Source organism: Eriocheir sinensis, chromosome 20 (genome assembly GCF_024679095.1).
Source record: "Eriocheir sinensis breed Jianghai 21 chromosome 20, ASM2467909v1, whole genome shotgun sequence".
NCBI lineage: Eukaryota > Metazoa > Arthropoda > Malacostraca > Decapoda > Varunidae > Eriocheir > Eriocheir sinensis.
Window position 1 is genome coordinate 10505528 of NC_066528.1, and position 18043 is coordinate 10523570.

At 44.3% G+C, this 18043-nt stretch overlaps 1 long non-coding RNA gene across 10 annotated transcripts; it reads left to right on the forward strand.

Moving 5' to 3' along the window:
• Positions 1 to 1048: 1048 nt before the first annotated feature.
• LOC127001170 (uncharacterized) lies at positions 1049 to 17537 on the forward strand. Of its 10 annotated transcripts, none has more exons than XR_007754843.1 (3): positions 1049 to 1081; positions 7861 to 8040; positions 17391 to 17537. It is a non-coding gene; the product is annotated as an uncharacterized LOC127001170 (long non-coding RNA). The 10 variants fall into 10 exon arrangements; XR_007754841.1 differs by lacking the exon at positions 7861 to 8040 and adding an exon at positions 11277 to 11456 and having other exon boundaries at positions 1057 to 1081; XR_007754839.1 differs by lacking the exon at positions 7861 to 8040 and adding an exon at positions 14710 to 14889 and having other exon boundaries at positions 1062 to 1081.
• Positions 17538 to 18043: the final 506 nt, after the last annotated feature.

The window sequence follows — 18043 nt, forward strand, 5'->3', positions numbered from 1 at the left end:
TAGAAAAAAATGTAGGAAATAGAAGAATATTTGGAAGGGAAATCATTTGTGCTTCCTGCAAAGATCTGAGAATGAACCTCAGAAAACTTTGCATCAGACAAAGAGGAAAGAATTAATTATATGGACCTTAGGGGGAAATATAACAAGATAAAAAGATAAATAACTCAAATTTAAAGGAAAAAGAGATTTATATGAAGGGCTAAATAAAATATACGAAAAATAATTACAAGAGAAAAGACTAATTCAGCACATCAACACACACACACACACACACACACACACACACACACACACACACACACACACACACACACACACACACACACACACACACACACACACACACACACACACACACACACACACACACACACACACACACACACACACACACACACACACACCTCTCTCTCTCTCTCTCTCTCTCTCTCTCTCTCTCTCTCTCTCAGATTTACGCACATAACAATTTACGCATGTACACACACACACACACACACACACACACACGGCCCGGTAGCTCAGGGGTAGAGCGTCTGGCTCACAACCATAAGGACCGGGGTTCGATTCCCCGGCCGGTTTATGATAAGTTGGGTTTATCTTCTTTCACGTGTAGCCCCTGTTCACCTAGCAGTGAGTAGGTACGCGACGTCAGGCAAGGAGTTGTGACCTCGTTGTCACGGTGTGTTGTGTGTGAGTGGTCTCAGTCCTACCCAAAGATTGGTACTATGAGCTCTGTGCTCTTCCGTAGGGGAACGGCTGGCTGTCTCGAGAGAGACTCGCAGCAGACCAAGAGGTGAATTACACACACACACACACACACACACACACACACACACACACACATACAGACTACCACCTCCATTACTACTACTACTACTACTTAACTCTCTAACTACCTAACTAATTAACTATGAACGGATAAAAAGGGGAGGAAACAAGGGAATGGAGGGAGGGGGAGGAGGAGGAAGGGAGGGAGGAAGAGGAGAAGGAAAGGAGGGAGGAAGAGTAGGAAGGGAGGAGGAAGAGAGAGGAAAAAGGACTGGCTATTTGCTATCTGGACGTAAAGAGAGGAGGAGGGAAGGTACGTGTGTGTATGTGTGTGTGTGTGTGTGTGTGTGTGTTACCTGCGCTGATAGTCGTGTGAGGTAATTAAGATTTCAACACCTGTCAGTATGAAGTTAATGAACAGTGCAATGATCTTTTTAGTGGTTTGAGGTAAAATTGAATCACCTGTCAGTCTTTGTGTCATTAAGAACGTATTGGTTGGTTTAGGAGTCGTGTGAGGGAAGACGTAAGTAGTACCTGTCAGTAGTAAGTATTGGAACATTAAGGTATGGTGTAGTTTTGTGACCCTGGTGGCAGTTTGACTCCTCTGTACCGTGAACCTAAGGAAACACACATTTGACAAGGCTTTCCTAGGAGTTGTGGGCATTTCTAGGGGTAGTTTTGTGACCCTGGTGACAGTTTGACCCTTCCTCTGTACCGTGAACCTAAGAAAACACACATTTGACAAGGTTTTCGTAGTAATTGTGAGCATTTCCAGGGGTAGTTGTGTGACCCTGGTGGTAGTTCGACCTCTCCTCTTTACCGTGAACCTGAAAACACATATTTGACAATGCTTTCCTAGGAGTAGTGGGCATTTCTAGGGGTAGTTTTGTGACCCTGGTGGTAGTGTGACCCTTCCTCAGTACCGCGATCCTAACAAAACACACATTTGACAAGGTTTTCGTAGTAGTTGTGAGTATTTCCAGCAGGGTAGTAATGTGACCCTGGTAACAGTTTGACCTTTCCTCTGTACCGTGAACCTAAGAAAACACACATTTGACAAGTTCTGGGCATTTCCAGGGGTATTTTTTTTTACCCTGGTGGTAGTTTGACCCTTCCTCTGTACCGTGAACATAAGAAAACACACATTTGACAAGGCTTTCCTAGGAGTTGTGGGCATTTCCAGGGGTAGTTTTGTGACCCTGGTGGTAGTTTGACCCTTCCTCTGTACCGTGAACCTAAGAAAACATACATTTGACAAGGCTTCCCTAGGAGTTGTGGGCATTTCCAGGGGTAGTTTTGTGACCCTGGTGGTAGCGTGACCCTTCCTCAGTATCGTGAACCTAACAAAACACACATTTGACAAGGCTTTCGTAGTAGTTGTGGGCATTTCCAGGGGTAGTTTTGTGACCCTAGTGGTAGTTCGACCCTTCCTCAGTACCGTGAACATAAGAAAAAACACATTTGACAAGGCTTTCGTAGTAGTTGTGGGCATTTCCAGGGGTAGTTTTGTGACCCTAGTGGTAGTTCGACCCTTCCTCAGTACCGTGAACATAAGAAAACACACATTTGACAAGGCTTCTCTAGGAGTTGTGGGCATTTCCAGGGGTAGTTTTGTGATCCTGGTGACAGTTTGACCCTTCCTCTGTACCGTGAACTTGAGAAAACACACATTTGACAAGGCTTTCGTAGTTGTTGTGAGCATTTCCAGAGGTAGTTTTGTGACCCTGGTGGTAGTTCGACCCTTCCTCAGTACCGTGAACCTAAGAAAACACACATTTGACAAGGCTTTCGTAGTAATTGTGAGCATTTCCAGGGGTAGTTTTGTGACCTTGGTGGTAGTTCGACCCTTCCTCAGTACCGTGAACCTAAGAAAACACACATTTGACAAGACTTTCCTAGGAGTTCTGGGCATTTTCAGGGGTAGTTTTGTGACCCGGGTGGTACTGTGACCCTTCCTCAGTACCGTGAACCTAATAAAACACACATTTGAAGAGGCTTTCGTAATTGTGGGCATTTCCAGCAGGGTAGTTTTGTGACCCTGGTAACAGTTTGACTTTTCCTCTGTACCGTGAGCCTAGGAAAACACACATTTGACAAGTTATGGGCATCTCCAGGGGTAGTTTTGTGACCCTGGTGGTAGTTTGACCCTTCCTCTGTACCGTGAACATAAGAAAACACACATTTGACAAGGCTTTCCTAGAAGTTGTGGGCATTTCCAGGGGTAGTTTTGTGACCCTGGTGGTAGTTTGACCCTTCCTCTGTACTGTGAACCTAAGAAAACATACATTTGACATGGCTTTCCTAGGAGTTGTGGGCATTTTCAGGGGTAGTTTTGTGACCCTGGTGACAGTTTGACCCTTCCTCTGTACCGTCAACCAAAAACAATACACATTTGACAAGGCTTTCGTAGTAGTTCTGGGCATTTCCAGGGGTAGTTTTGTGACCTTGGTGGCAGTTCGACCCTTCCTCTGTACCGTGAACCTAAGAAAACATACATTTGACAAGGCTTTCATAGGCGTTTTGGGCATTTCCAGGGGTAGCTTTGTGACCCTGGTGGCAATTTGACCCCTCCTCTGTACCGTGAACCTAAGGAAGCATACATTTGACAAGACTTTCGGAGGGATTTTGGGCATTTCCAAGGGTAGTTTTGTGACCCTGGTGGCAGTTTGACTCCATCTCTGTACTGTGAACCAAAAAAACCACACATTTGACAAGGCTTTCCTAAGAGTTTCGGGCATTTCCAGGGGTAGTTTCGTGACCCTGGTGACAGTTTGACCTCTCCTCTTTACCGTGAACCTGAAAACACATATTTGGCAATGCTTTCCTAGGAGTAGTGGGCATTTCTAGGGGCTGTGTTTTGACCCTGGTGACAGTTTGACCCTTCCTCTCTACCGTGAACCAAAGAAAACACACATTTGCCAAGGCTTTCGAAGGAGTCATGGGCATTTCTAGGGTTAGTTTTGTGACCCTGGTGACAGCTTGACCCTTCCTCTGTACTGTGAGCCTAAAAAATCATTAAGGAAAACTCAACTGAGCGCCATTTTGGCCTTTGAAACTTGTTGACGGGAGGGTAAAATAGTTACACGTGGTTACCCTGTTCACTTCTATAGCCTGTGTGTATGGGCGTGATCCAGAGGTGCGCGGCCTCAGTGCGCATCTCAGGGTAATAATATACCCTACTCACTCCTGTTCACTTGTATAGCCTGTGTGTGGGGAGTGATCCAGAGGTGTGCGGCCTCACTGCGCATCTCAGGGGTAATAACATATAGTAATTACCCTGTTCACTTGTATAGCCTGTGTGTAGGGAGTGATCCAGAGGTGCGCGCAGCCTCAGTGCGCATCTCCGGGGTGAAACAGATTATACAGTGATTTATTGGTGTTGTTTGTGTTTTGGTTTGTCTCTCTTTCTCTCTCTCTCTCTCTCTCTCTCTCTCTCTCTCTCTCTCTCTCTCTCTCTCTCTCTCTCTCTCTCTCTCTCTCTCAAATAAGATAGAGAGAGTGTCTATTTCTCACTCTCTCTCTCACTCTACTACTACTATTACCACTACTACTACTACTACTACTACTACTACTACTACTACTACTACTACTACTACTACTACTACTACTACTACTACTATTACAGGTCATCGTGGAGAAGGCCCCTCAGGCTCGTATCGACAAGAAGTATTTGGTTCCTTTGCCAGTCGGTCAATTCTACTTCCTCATGCGCAAGAGAATTCCCCTGAGACCCGAGGATGCCCTCATCTTCTTCGTCAACAATGTGATTCCTCCCACCAGCGCCACCATGGGATCGCTCTACCAGGTATATTAGAGTGGTTGTTTGTTTGTTTGGGATTTCCTCTGAAGGAGTTGTAGATTCATCATTTCTCTTTCTTTTGGCTTGATCTGCATCCTTCTATCTTTATTCAATTATGACTTATTTTGACTTTTATCAGAAGTTTTCTTGAGTCTTCCCTCTAGTCTTAACACCGTAGGCTCGTTTTACCAGGTATACGAGTGTGCTTTTTTGTTTGTTTGAGATTTTCTCTTATGACGTTGTTGATTGATCCTTTCTCTTACTTTTAGCGCTACCTGCATGTTCCTATCTTTATCCAATTGAGTAAGTCCCATTTTTATCAACATTTTTCATACACGTTTTTCAATTTCCGGGGTCGCTCTACCAGGTTCAAGGATGTTTTTCTCTGCTTTCTGTTTGTATGTTTGAGATTCGCTTTTGTGTATTTGTAGAGTATTTAATTGTCTTTCTTTTGACACTTATCTGTATGTTTCTATCTTTATCCAATTTTGAGTAATTTCCATTTTAATTGACATTTTTCATTCTTGTTTTTCAATTTCTGGTGTCGCTCTACCAGGGTCAAGGATGTTTTTTCTCTGCTTCCTGTTTGTTTGTTTGAGATTCGCTCTTGTGTATTTGTAGAGTATTTAATCTTCTTTCTTTTGACACTATCTGTGTTGTTCTATCTTTATCCAATTATGAGTTAGTTTGACTTTTTTTTTTTTCTCTCTCTCTCTCTCTCTCTCTCTCTCTCTCTCTCTCTCTCTCTCTCTCTCTCTATTAATTTTATTATATACCATGAAAATAACTATGCTGTCAGGAATTGGTATGCTCACTACACAAAGGAAATTGAATAAGATTTTAGGAGGCGAAGGATTACACTTACCACTCTCATAGGTGACAAAATACTGGTGGAAGCTGTCCCTGTGTTGTTAGTTGTCCTTGTGTTGCTAGTTGTCCCTGTGTCGGTAGCCGTCCCCGTGTTGGTAGTCGTCTCTGTGTTGTTAGTCGTCCCTGTGTCGGTAGCCGTCCCTGTGTTGGTAGTCGTCCCTGTGTTGGTAGCTGTCCCTGTGTTGGTAGCCGTCCCTGTGTCGGTAGCCGTCCCTGTGTTGGTAGTCGTCCCTGTGTTGGTAGCTGTCCCTGTGTTGGTAGCCGTCCCTGTGTCGGTAGCCGTCCCTGTTAAAATAGTCAATTCCTCATGTCAAAAAACTATCTTCCGAGCCAAAGTGTCTTCTGAGTGGTGATGCCAGATTGTCGTACTCAGGGCATCATAATTACCTGGTTTTGACCCTTAATTATTCCCCAAAGACATCTGCAATTGACGATTTTAATGATAACTATAAATTTTTCCAGCTATTGGGATGAAGGAGGCAGTTTTGTGACCCTGGTGGTAGTTCGACCCTTCCTCAGTACCGTGAACCTAAGAAAACACACATTTGACAAGGCTTTCGTAGTAATTGTGAGCATTTCCAGGGGTAGTTTTGTGACCTTGGTGGTAGTTCGACCCTTCCTCAGTACCGTGAACCTAAGAAAACACACATTTGACAAGACTTTCCTAGGAGTTCTGGGCATTTTCAGGGGTAGTTTTGTGACCCGGGTGGTACTGTGACCCTTCCTCAGTACCGTGAACCTAATAAAACACACATTTGAAGAGGCTTTCGTAATTGTGGGCATTTCCAGCAGGGTAGTTTTGTGACCCTGGTAACAGTTTGACTTTTCCTCTGTACCGTGAGCCTAGGAAAACACACATTTGACAAGTTATGGGCATCTCCAGGGTTAGTTTGTGACCCTGGTGGTAGTTCGACCCTTCCTCTGTACCGTGAACATAAGAAAACACACATTTGACAAGGCTTTCCTAGAAGTTGTGGGCATTTCCAGGGGTAGTTTTGTGACCCTGGTGGTAGTTTGACCCTTCCTCTGTACTGTGAACCTAAGAAAACATACATTTGACAAGGCTTCCCTAGGAGTTGTGGGCATTTTCAGGGGTAGTTTTGTGACCCTGGTGACAGTTTGACCTTTCCTCTGTACCGTGAACCAAAAAAACAATACACATTTGACAAGGCTTTCGTAGTAGTTCTGGGCATTTCCAGGGGTAGTTTTGTGACCTTGGTGGCAGTTCGACCCTTCCTCTGTACCGTGAACCTAAGAAAACATACATTTGACAAGGCTTTCATAGGCGTTTTGGGCATTTCCAGGGGTAGCTTTGTGACCCTGGTGGCAATTGACCCTCCTCTGTACCGTGAACCTAAGGAAGCATACATTTGACAAGACTTTCGGAGGGATTTTGGGCATTTCCAAGGGTAGTTTTGTGACCCTGGTGGCAGTTTGACTCCATCTCTGTACTGTGAACCAAAAAAACCACACATTTGACAAGGCTTTCCTAAGAGTTTCGGGCATTTCCAGGGGTAGTTTCGTGACCCTGGTGACAGTTTGACCTCTCCTCTTTACCGTGAACCTGAAAACACATATTTGGCAATGCTTTCCTAGGAGTAGTGGGCATTTCTAGGGGCTGTGTTTTGACCCTGGTGACAGTTTGACCCTTCCTCTCTACCGTGAACCAAAGAAAACACACATTTGCCAAGGCTTTCGAAGGAGTCATGGGCATTTCCAGGGTTAGTTTTGTGACCCTGGTGACAGCTTGACCCTTCCTCTGTACTGTGAGCCTAAAAAATCATTAAGGAAAACTCAACTGAGCGCCATTTTGGCCTTTGAAACTTGTTGACGGGAGGGTAAAATAGTTACACGTGGTTACCCTGTTCACTTCTATAGCCTGTGTGTAGGGGAGTGATCCAGAGGTGCGCGCGGCCTCAGTGCGCATCTCCGGGGTAATAATATATAGTAATTACCCTGTTCACTTGTATAGCCTGTGTGTAGGGGAGTGATCCAGAGGTGTGCGCGGCCTCACTGCGCATCTCCGGGGTAATAACATATAGTAATTACCCTGTTCACTTGTATAGCCTGTGTGTAGGGGAGTGATCCAGAGGTGCGCGCGGCCTCAGTGCGCATCTCCGGGGTGAAAACAGATTATACAGTGATTTATTGGTGTTGTGTTAGTGTTGTGGTTTGTCTCTCTCTCTCTCTCTCTCTCTCTCTCTCTCTCTCTCTCTCTCTCTCTCTCTCTCTCTCTCTCTCTCTCTCTCTCTCTCTCATATGATTGAGAGAGTGTGTATGTGTCACTCTCTCTCTCTCTCTCTCTATCTACTACTACTACTACCACTACTACTACTACTACTACTACTACTACTACTACTACTACATTACTACTACTACTACTACTACCACTATTACTACTACTACTACTACTACTATTACAGGTCATCGTGGAGAAGGCCCCTCAGGCTCGTATCGACAAGAAGTATTTGGTTCCTTTGCCAGTCGGTCAATTCTACTTCCTCATGCGCAAGAGAATTCCCCTGAGACCCGAGGATGCCCTCATCTTCTTCGTCAACAATGTGATTCCTCCCACCAGCGCCACCATGGGATCGCTCTACCAGGTATATTAGAGTGGTTGTTTGTTTGTTTGGGATTTCCTCTGAAGGAGTTGTAGATTCATCATTTCTCTTTCTTTTGGCTTGATCTGCATCCTTCTATCTTTATTCAATTATGACTTATTTTGACTTTTATCAGAAGTTTTCTTGAGTCTTCCCTCTAGTCTTAACACCGTAGGCTCGTTTTACCAGGTATACGAGTGTGCTTTTTTGTTTGTTTGAGATTTTCTCTTATGACGTTGTTGATTGATCCTTTCTCTTACTTTTAGCGATACCTGCATGTTCCTATCTTTATCCAATTGAGTAAGTCCCATTTTATCAACATTTTTCATACACGTTTTCAATTTCCGGGGTCGCTCTACCAGGTTCAAGGATGTTTTTCTCTGCTTTCTGTTTGTATGTTTGAGATTCGCTTTTGTGTATTTGTAGAGTATTTAATTGTCTTTCTTTTGACACTTATCTGTATGTTTCTATCTTTATCCAATTTTGAGTAATTTCCATTTTAATTGACATTTTTCATTCTTGTTTTTCAATTTCTGGTGTCGCTCTACCAGGGTCAAGGATGTTTTTCTCTGCTTCCTGTTTGTTTGTTTGAGATTCGCTCTTGTGTATTTGTAGAGTATTTAATCTTCTTTCTTTTAACACTATCTGTGTTGTTCTATCTTTATCCAATTATGAGTTAGTTTGACTTTCTCTCTCTCTCTCTCTCTCTCTCTCTCTCTCTCTCTCTCTCTCTCTCTCTCTCTCTCTCTCTCTCTCTCTCTATTAATTTTATTATATACCATGAAAATAACTATGCTGTCAGGAATTGGTATGCTCACTACACAAAGGAAATTGAATAAGATTTTAGGAGGCGAAGGATTACACTTACCACTCTCATAGGTGACAAAATACTGGTGGAAGCTGTCCCTGTGTTGTTAGTTGTCCTTGTGTTGCTAGTTGTCCCTGTGTCGGTAGCCGTCCCCGTGTTGGTAGTCGTCTCTGTGTTGGTAGTCGTCCCTGTGTCGGTAGCCGTCCCTGTGTTGGTAGTCGTCCCTGTGTTGGTAGCTGTCCCTGTGTTGGTAGCCGTCCCTGTGTCGGTAGCCGTCCCTGTGTTGGTAGTCGTCCCTGTGTTGGTAGCTGTCCCTGTGTTGGTAGCCGTCCCTGTGTCGGTAGCCGTCCCTGTTAAAATAGTCAATTCCTCATGTCAAAAAACTATCTTCCGAGCCAAAGTGTCTTCTGAGTGGTGATGCCAGATTGTCGTACTCAGGGCATCATAATTACCTGGTTTTGACCCTTAATTATTCCCCAAAGACATCTGCAATTGACGATTTTAATGATAACTATAAATTTTTCCAGCTATTGGGATGAAGGAGGCAGTTTTGTGACCCTGGTGGTAGTTCGACCCTTCCTCAGTACCGTGAACCTAAGAAAACACACATTTGACAAGGCTTTCGTAGTAATTGTGAGCATTTCCAGGGGTAGTTTTGTGACCTTGGTGGTAGTTCGACCCTTCCTCAGTACCGTGAACCTAAGAAAACACACATTTGACAAGACTTTCCTAGGAGTTCTGGGCATTTTCAGGGGTAGTTTTGTGACCCGGTACTGTGACACTTCCTCATTAACGTGAACCTAATAAAACACACATTTGAAGAGGCTTTCGTAATTGTGGGCATTTCCAGCAGGGTAGTTTTGTGACCCTGGTAACAGTTTGACTTTTCCTCTGTACCGTGAGCCTAGGAAAACACACATTTGACAAGTTATGGGCATCTCCAGGGGTAGTTTTGTGACCCTGGTGGTAGTTTGACCCTTCCTCTGTACCGTGAACATAAGAAAACACACATTTGACAAGGCTTTCCTAGAAGTTGTGGGCATTTCCAGGGGTAGTTTTGTGACCCTGGTGGTAGTTTGACCCTTCCTCTGTACTGTGAACCTAAGAAAACATACATTTGACAAGGCTTCCCTAGGAGTTGTGGGCATTTTCAGGGGTAGTTTTGTGACCCTGTTGACAGTGTGACCCGTCCTCTGGACCGTGAACCAAAAAAACAAAACACATTTGACAAGGCTTTCGTAGTAGTTCTGGGCATTTCCAGGGGTAGTTTTGTGACCTTGGTGGCAGTTCGACCCTTCCTCTGTACCGTGAACATAAGAAAACATACATTTGACAAGACTTTCATAGGCATTTTGGGCATTTCAGGGGTAGCTTTGTGACCCTGGTGGCAATTGACCCATCCTCTGTACCGTGAACCTAAGGAAGCATACATTTGACAAGACTTTCGGAGGGATTTTGGGCATTTCCAAGGGTAGTTTTGTGACCCTGGTGGCAGTTTGACTCCATCTCTGTACTGTGAACCAAAAAAACCACACATTTGACAAGGCTTTCCTAAGAGTTTCGGGCCTTTCCTAGGGGTAGTTTCGTGACTCTGGTGACAGTTTGACCTCTCCTCTTTACCGTGAACCTGAAAACACATATTTGGCAATGCTTTCCTAGGAGTAGTGGGCATTTCTAGGGGCTGTGTTTTGACCCTGGTGACAGTTTGACCCTTCCTCTCTACCGTGAACCAAAGAAAACACACATTTGCCAAGGCTTTCGAAGGAGTCATGGGCATTTCTAGGGTTAGTTTTGTGACCCTGGTGACAGCTTGACCCTTCCTCTGTACTGTGAGCCTAAAAAATCATTAAGGAAAACTCAACTGAGCGCCATTTTGGCCTTTGAAACTTGTTGACGGGAGGGTAAAATAGTTACACGTGGTTACCCTGTTCACTTCTATAGCCTGTGTGTAGGGGAGTGATCCAGAGGTGCGCGCGGCCTCAGTGCGCATCTCCGGGGTAATAATATATAGTAATTACCCTGTTCACTTGTATAGCCTGTGTGTAGGGGAGTGATCCAGAGGTGTGCGCGGCCTCACTGCGCATCTCCGGGGTAATAACATATATTAATTACCTGTTCACTTGTATAGCCTGTGTGGGGAGTGATCCAGAGGTGCGCGGCCTCAGTGCGCATCTCCGGGGTGAAACAGATTATACAGTGATTTATTGGTGTTGTGTTAGTGTTGTGGTTTGTCTCTCTTTTCTCTCTCTCTCTCTCTCTCATATGATTGAGAGAGTGTGTATGTGTCACTCTCTCTCTCTCTCTCTCTCTATCTACTACTACTACTACCACTACTACTACTACTACTACTACTACTACTACTACTACTACTACTACATTACTACTACTACTACTACTACTGCCACTATTACTACTACTACTACTATTACAGGTCATCGTGGAGAAGGCCCCTCAGGCTCGTATCGACAAGAAGTATTTGGTTCCTTTGCCAGTCGGTCAATTCTACTTCCTCATGCGCAAGAGAATTCCCCTGAGACCCGAGGATGCCCTCATCTTCTTCGTCAACAATGTGATTCCTCCCACCAGCGCCACCATGGGATCGCTCTACCAGGTATATTAGAGTGGTTATTTGTTTGTTTGGGATTTCCTCTGAAGGAGTTGTAGATTCATCATTTCTCTTTCTTTTGGCTTGATCTGCATCCTTCTATCTTTATTCAATTATGACTTATTTTGACTTTTATCAGAAGTTTTCTTGAGTCTTCCCTCTAGTCTTAACACCGTAGGCTCGTTTTACCAGGTATACGAGTGTGCTTTTTTGTTTGTTTGAGATTTTCTCTTATGACGTTGTTGATTGATCCTTTCTCTTACTTTTAGCGCTACCTGCATGTTCCTATCAACATTTTTCATACACGTTTTTCAATTTCCGGGGTCGCTCTACCAGGTTCAAGGATGTTTTTCTCTGCTTTCTGTTTGTATGTTTGCGATTCGCTTTTGTGTATTTGTAGAGTATTTAATTGTCTTTCTTTTGACACTGATTTGTATGTTTCTATTTTTATCCAATTGTGAGTAATTTCCATTTTAATTGACATTTTTCGTTCTTGTTTTTCAATTTCTGGGGTCGCTCTACCAGGGTCAAGGATGTTTTTCTCTGCTTCCTGTTTGTTTGTTTGGGATGTGCTCTTGTGTATTTGTAGAATATTTAATCTTCTTTCTTTTGGCATTATCTGTATCTTCTATCTTTATCCAATTATGAGTTAGTTTCACTTTTCTCTCTCTCTCTCTCTCTCTCTCTCTCTCTCTCTCTCTCTCTCTCTCTCTCTCTCTCTCTCTCTCTCTCTCTCTTCATTGTATTATATACCATGAGAATGACTATGCTGTCAGGAATTGGTATGCTCACTACACAAAGGAAATTGAATAAGATTTTAGGAGGCGAAGGATTACACTTACCACTCTCATAGGTGACAAAATACTGGTGGAAGCTGTCCCTGTGTTGTTAGTTGTCCTTGTGTTGCTAGTTGTCCCTGTGTCGGTAGCCGTCCCCGTGTTGGTAGTCGTCTCTGTGTTGGTAGTCGTCCCTGTGTCGGTAGCCGTCCCTGTGTTGGTAGTCGTCCCTGTGTTGGTAGCTGTCCCTGTGTTGGTAGCCGTCCCTGTGTCGGTAGCCGTCCCTGTGTTGGTAGTCGTCCCTGTGTTGGTAGCTGTCCCTGTGTTGGTAGCCGTCCCTGTGTCGGTAGCCGTCCCTGTTAAAATAGTCAATTCCTCATGTCAAAAAACTATCTTCCGAGCCAAAGTGTCTTCTGAGTGGTGATGCCAGATTGTCGTACTCAGGGCATCATAATTACCTGGTTTTGACCCTTAATTATTCCCCAAAGACATCTGCAATTGACGATTTTAATGATAACTATAAATTTTTCCAGCTATTGGGATGAAGGAGGCAGTTTGTGACCCTGGTGGTAGTTCGACCCTTCCTCAGTACCGTGAACCTAAGAAAACACACATTTGACAAGGCTTTCGTAGTAATTGTGAGCATTTCCAGGGGTAGTTTTGTGACCTTGGTGGTAGTTCGACCCTTCCTCAGTACCGTGAACCTAAGAAAACACACATTTGACAAGACTTTCCTAGGAGTTCTGGGCATTTTCAGGGGTAGTTTTGTGACCCGGGTGGTACTGTGACCCTTCCTCAGTACCGTGAACCTAATAAAACACACATTTGAAGAGGCTTTCGTAATTGTGGGCATTTCCAGCAGGGTAGTTTTGTGACCCTGGTAACAGTTTGACTTTTCCTCTGTACCGTGAGCCTAGGAAAACACACATTTGACAAGTTATGGGCATCTCCAGGGGTAGTTTTGTGACCCTGGTGGTAGTTTGACCCTTCCTCTGTACCGTGAACATAAGAAAACACACATTTGACAAGGCTTTCCTAGAAGTTGTGGGCATTTCCAGGGGTAGTTTTGTGACCCTGGTGGTAGTTTGACCCTTCCTCTGTACTGTGAACCTAAGAAAACATACATTTGACAAGGCTTCCCTAGGAGTTGTGGGCATTTTCAGGGGTAGTTTTGTGACCCTGGTGACAGTTTGACCTTTCCTCTGTACCGTGAACCAAAAAAACAATACACATTTGACAAGGCTTTCGTAGTAGTTCTGGGCATTTCCAGGGGTAGTTTTGTGACCTTGGTGGCAGTTCGACCCTTCCTCTGTACCGTGAACCTAAGAAAACATACATTTGACAAGGCTTTCATAGGCGTTTTGGGCATTTCCAGGGGTAGCTTTGTGACCCTGGTGGCAATTTGACCCCTCCTCTGTACCGTGAACCTAAGGAAGCATACATTTGACAAGACTTTCGGAGGGATTTTGGGCATTTCCAAGGGTAGTTTTGTGACCCTGGTGGCAGTTTGACTCCATCTCTGTACTGTGAACCAAAAAAACCACACATTTGACAAGGCTTTCCTAAGAGTTTCGGGCATTTCTAGGGGTAGTTTCGTGACCCTGGTGACAGTTTGACCTCTCCTCTTTACCGTGAACCTAAAAACACATATTTGGCAATGCTTTCCTAGGAGTAGTGGGCATTTCTAGGGGCTGTGTTTTGACCCTGGTGACAGTTTGACCCTTCCTCTCTACCGTGAACCAAAGAAAACACACATTTGCCAAGGCTTTCGAAGGAGTCATGGGCATTTCTAGGGTTAGTTTTGTGACCCTGGTGACAGCTTGACCCTTCCTCTGTACTGTGAGCCTAAAAAATCATTAAGGAAAACTCAACTGAGCGCCATTTTGGCCTTTGAAACTTGTTGACGGGAGGGTAAAATAGTTACACGTGGTTACCCTGTTCACTTCTATAGCCTGTGTGTAGGGGAGTGATCCAGAGGTGCGCGCGGCCTCAGTGCGCATCTCCGGGGTAATAATATATAGTAATTACCCTGTTCACTTGTATAGCCTGTGTGTAGGGGAGTGATCCAGAGGTGTGCGCGGCCTCACTGCGCATCTCCGGGGTAATAACATATAGTAATTACCCTGTTCACTTGTATAGCCTGTGTGTAGGGGAGTGATCCAGAGGTGCGCGCGGCCTCAGTGCGCATCTCCGGGGTGAAAACAGATTATACAGTGATTTATTGGTGTTGTGTTAGTGGTTTGTCTCTCTCTCTCTCTCTCTCTCTCTCTCTCTCTCTCTCTCTCTCTCTCTCTCTCTCTCTCTCTCTCTCTCTCTCTCTCTCATATGATTGAGAGAGTGTGTATGTGTCACTCTCTCTCTCTCTATCTACTACTACTACTACCACTACTACTACTACTACTACTACTACTACTACTACTACTACTACATTACTACTACTACTACTACCACTATTACTACTACTACTACTACTACTATTACAGGTCATCGTGGAGAAGGCCCCTCAGGCTCGTATCGACAAGAAGTATTTGGTTCCTTTGCCAGTCGGTCAATTCTACTTCCTCATGCGCAAGAGAATTCCCCTGAGACCCGAGGATGCCCTCATCTTCTTCGTCAACAATGTGATTCCTCCCACCAGCGCCACCATGGGATCGCTCTACCAGGTATATTAGAGTGGTTGTTTGTTTGTTTGGGATTTCCTCTGAAGGAGTTGTAGATTCATCATTTCTCTTTCTTTTGGCTTGATCTGCATCCTTCTATCTTTATTCAATTATGACTTATTTTGACTTTTATCAGAAGTTTTCTTGAGTCTTCCCTCTAGTCTTAACACCGTAGGCTCGTTTTACCAGGTATACGAGTGTGCTTTTTTGTTTGTTTGAGATTTTCTCTTATGACGTTGTTGATTGATCCTTTCTCTTACTTTTAGCGCTACCTGCATGTTCCTATCTTTATCCAATTGAGTAAGTCCCATTTTATCAACATTTTCATACACGTTTTTCAATTTCCGGGGTCGCTCTACCAGGTTCAAGGATGTTTTTCTCTGCTTTCTGTTTGTATGTTTGAGATTCGCTTTTGTGTATTTGTAGAGTATTTAATTGTCTTTCTTTTGACACTTATCTGTATGTTTCTATCTTTATCCAATTTTGAGTAATTTCCATTTTAATTGACATTTTTCATTCTTGTTTTTCAATTTCTGGTGTCGCTCTACCAGGGTCAAGGATGTTTTTTCTCTGCTTCCTGTTTGTTTGTTTGAGATTCGCTCTTGTGTATTTGTAGAGTATTTAATCTTCTTTCTTTTGACACTATCTGTGTTGTTCTATCTTTATCCAATTATGAGTTAGTTTGACTTTTTTTCTCTCTCTCTCTCTCTCTCTCTCTCTCTCTCTCTCTCTCTCTCTCTCTCTCTCTCTCTCTCTCTCTCTCTATTAATTTTATTATATACCATGAAAATAACTATGCTGTCAGGAATTGGTATGCTCACTACACAAAGGAAATTGAATAAGATTTTAGGAGGCGAAGGATTACACTTACCACTCTCAAAGGTGACAAAATACTGGTGGAAGCTGTCCCTGTGTTGTTAGTTGTCCTTGTGTTGCTAGTTGTCCCTGTGTCGGTAGCCGTCCCCGTGTTGGTAGTCGTCTCTGTGTTGGTAGTCGTCCCTGTGTCGGTAGCCGTCCCTGTGTTGGTAGTCGTCCCTGTGTTGGTAGCTGTCCCTGTGTTGGTAGCCGTCCCTGTGTCGGTAGCCGTCCCTGTGTTGGTAGTCGTCCCTGTGTTGGTAGCTGTCCCTGTGTTGGTAGCCGTCCCTGTGTCGGTAGCCGTCCCTGTTAAAATAGTCAATTCCTCATGTCAAAAAACTATCTTCCGAGCCAAAGTGTCTTCTGAGTGGTGATGCCAGATTGTCGTACTCAGGGCATCATAATTACCTGGTTTTGACCCTTAATTATTCCCCAAAGACATCTGCAATTGACGATTTTAATGATAACTATAAATTTTTCCAGCTATTGGGATGAAGGAGGCAGTTTTCAGGTTAGAAGTCGGCATATGTAAAAGGATTGAGTAGGACATTTTGTACTCCCGTTTGCACACTTAATAAGTTGCAAACGTGTCAGAGGGAGGTGTAGTACGGGGATGGTAATGACTAAGTTGCTTATAATATTTATTCTAACAGTAAAAGGAATCTACCTGAGCACATGAGTAAGTACAGAATCAACAAGTTAACGTCACTACTGATTGTCACACGCCCAAATGAAATCAACAATATTCACGGCAGACACACTCGTAGCGACCAGTCACTAATGAAACACACATGTACGGTTGGTTACGTTTCACTACCAACAACACTGAATGTTCCTACTCAACATAACAAAGTTCCTAATACTCCAGAACGATCACATGCTACACAGTCACAAGAAATACGGCTTCTCCTAACAGAGTCTCGTAATTCTACTCACCAGTGTTGCCTCAAGTACAGTAACGGCTACAGCCCCAAAATAGGTTGACTGTTACTGAATTGGTGAATGCGACACTCCTGCTCCTTGCCGAGGAGCTCTTATATAGGGCCAGCGGCTACCATACAAATCGTCACCACCGTGTCGTTTTACATCACAACACGTCACAAAGCGTCATGACAACGCCCACGTGAACAGTTCATGCCCGCCGGCCTTATACCCGTCCATAGGAGGACCCACGAGTGTTCCGCCTCCCGGCACTTCCTGCCTACGCGCTCACTCCCTGTCTATTCACACATCAGGTCATGGAGCCCTTGTTATTAGTAGTAGAATTTGCATCTATGAACTCCTGCTTGTAACCATTTCTCAGAACATGGTCCAAAGTGACCCTTCATGCGGTTAACTCGCATACTTAGCCGTGCTCCCCGTTGAGGGTCCAAAAGCCAGCCATCCCAGCCTAGTCCTGGTAGCGAAGGGTCACCTCTCACAAGGTCCACGACATCCCCAAATGATTTGATTCCTCGTGTCTCAGGAGCTAGAAGCACTGCCAGTTACAGGTGTTGTAGGCGAGTGTTAGGAGCATCTTGTGTTAGAATATTGTGTTCCTAACTGTTGTCCTTGCAGAGATATTGGCACTTGAAGTTGACACACACACACACACACACACACACACACACACACACACACACACACTAACTCCGTGATGGTTCTTGCAGGGAAGGAACCGAGATGAGACCAGACTCAGCCCTCCAGTGAGCCCAGGAGACCACCGAGGGACACCCACGCACCTCATGGCATGGGGGAGGACGGATGGAGATGGTGGGTGAGTGAAGCAACCCACCCCCTGTGTATGCTCAGGCCCAAGGTTACGTCAGGTTAGGGGCTGCCTTAAAAACAGGTCCTTTCTCTCACTGATTCTCTCCAGGTTTCCTCCGTTTTTCCCTTCTTTCCTCCTCTCTTCTTCCTTTCCTCCTATGCCAAAAAAATAGCTTAATCTTTCCTCTTCCTCCTCCTGTCTTCTTCTTCTTCCTCCTCCTCTTCGTTTCCCAGTTATCTCGACTTTTATCAAGGTCTGTGTATTTCTCCGGCGTAATTTTGGTGGTTTCGTTCATTTCCTCCTCCAAGCTCAACTCCATTTTTCTCATTTTTCCTTCCTCTCTTCCTCCTTTCCTCCTATACCAAAAAACTGCTTAATCTTTCCTCTTCCTCCTCTTGTCTTCCTCTTTTTCCTCCTCCTCTTCGTTTCTCTTTAATCTCCACTTTTATCAAGATTTGTGTATTTCTCCGGCGCAGTTTTGGTGGTTTTGTTCATTTCCTCCTCCAAGTTCAAGTCCATTTTTCTCCTCTTTCCTCCACCTCTTCCTCCTTT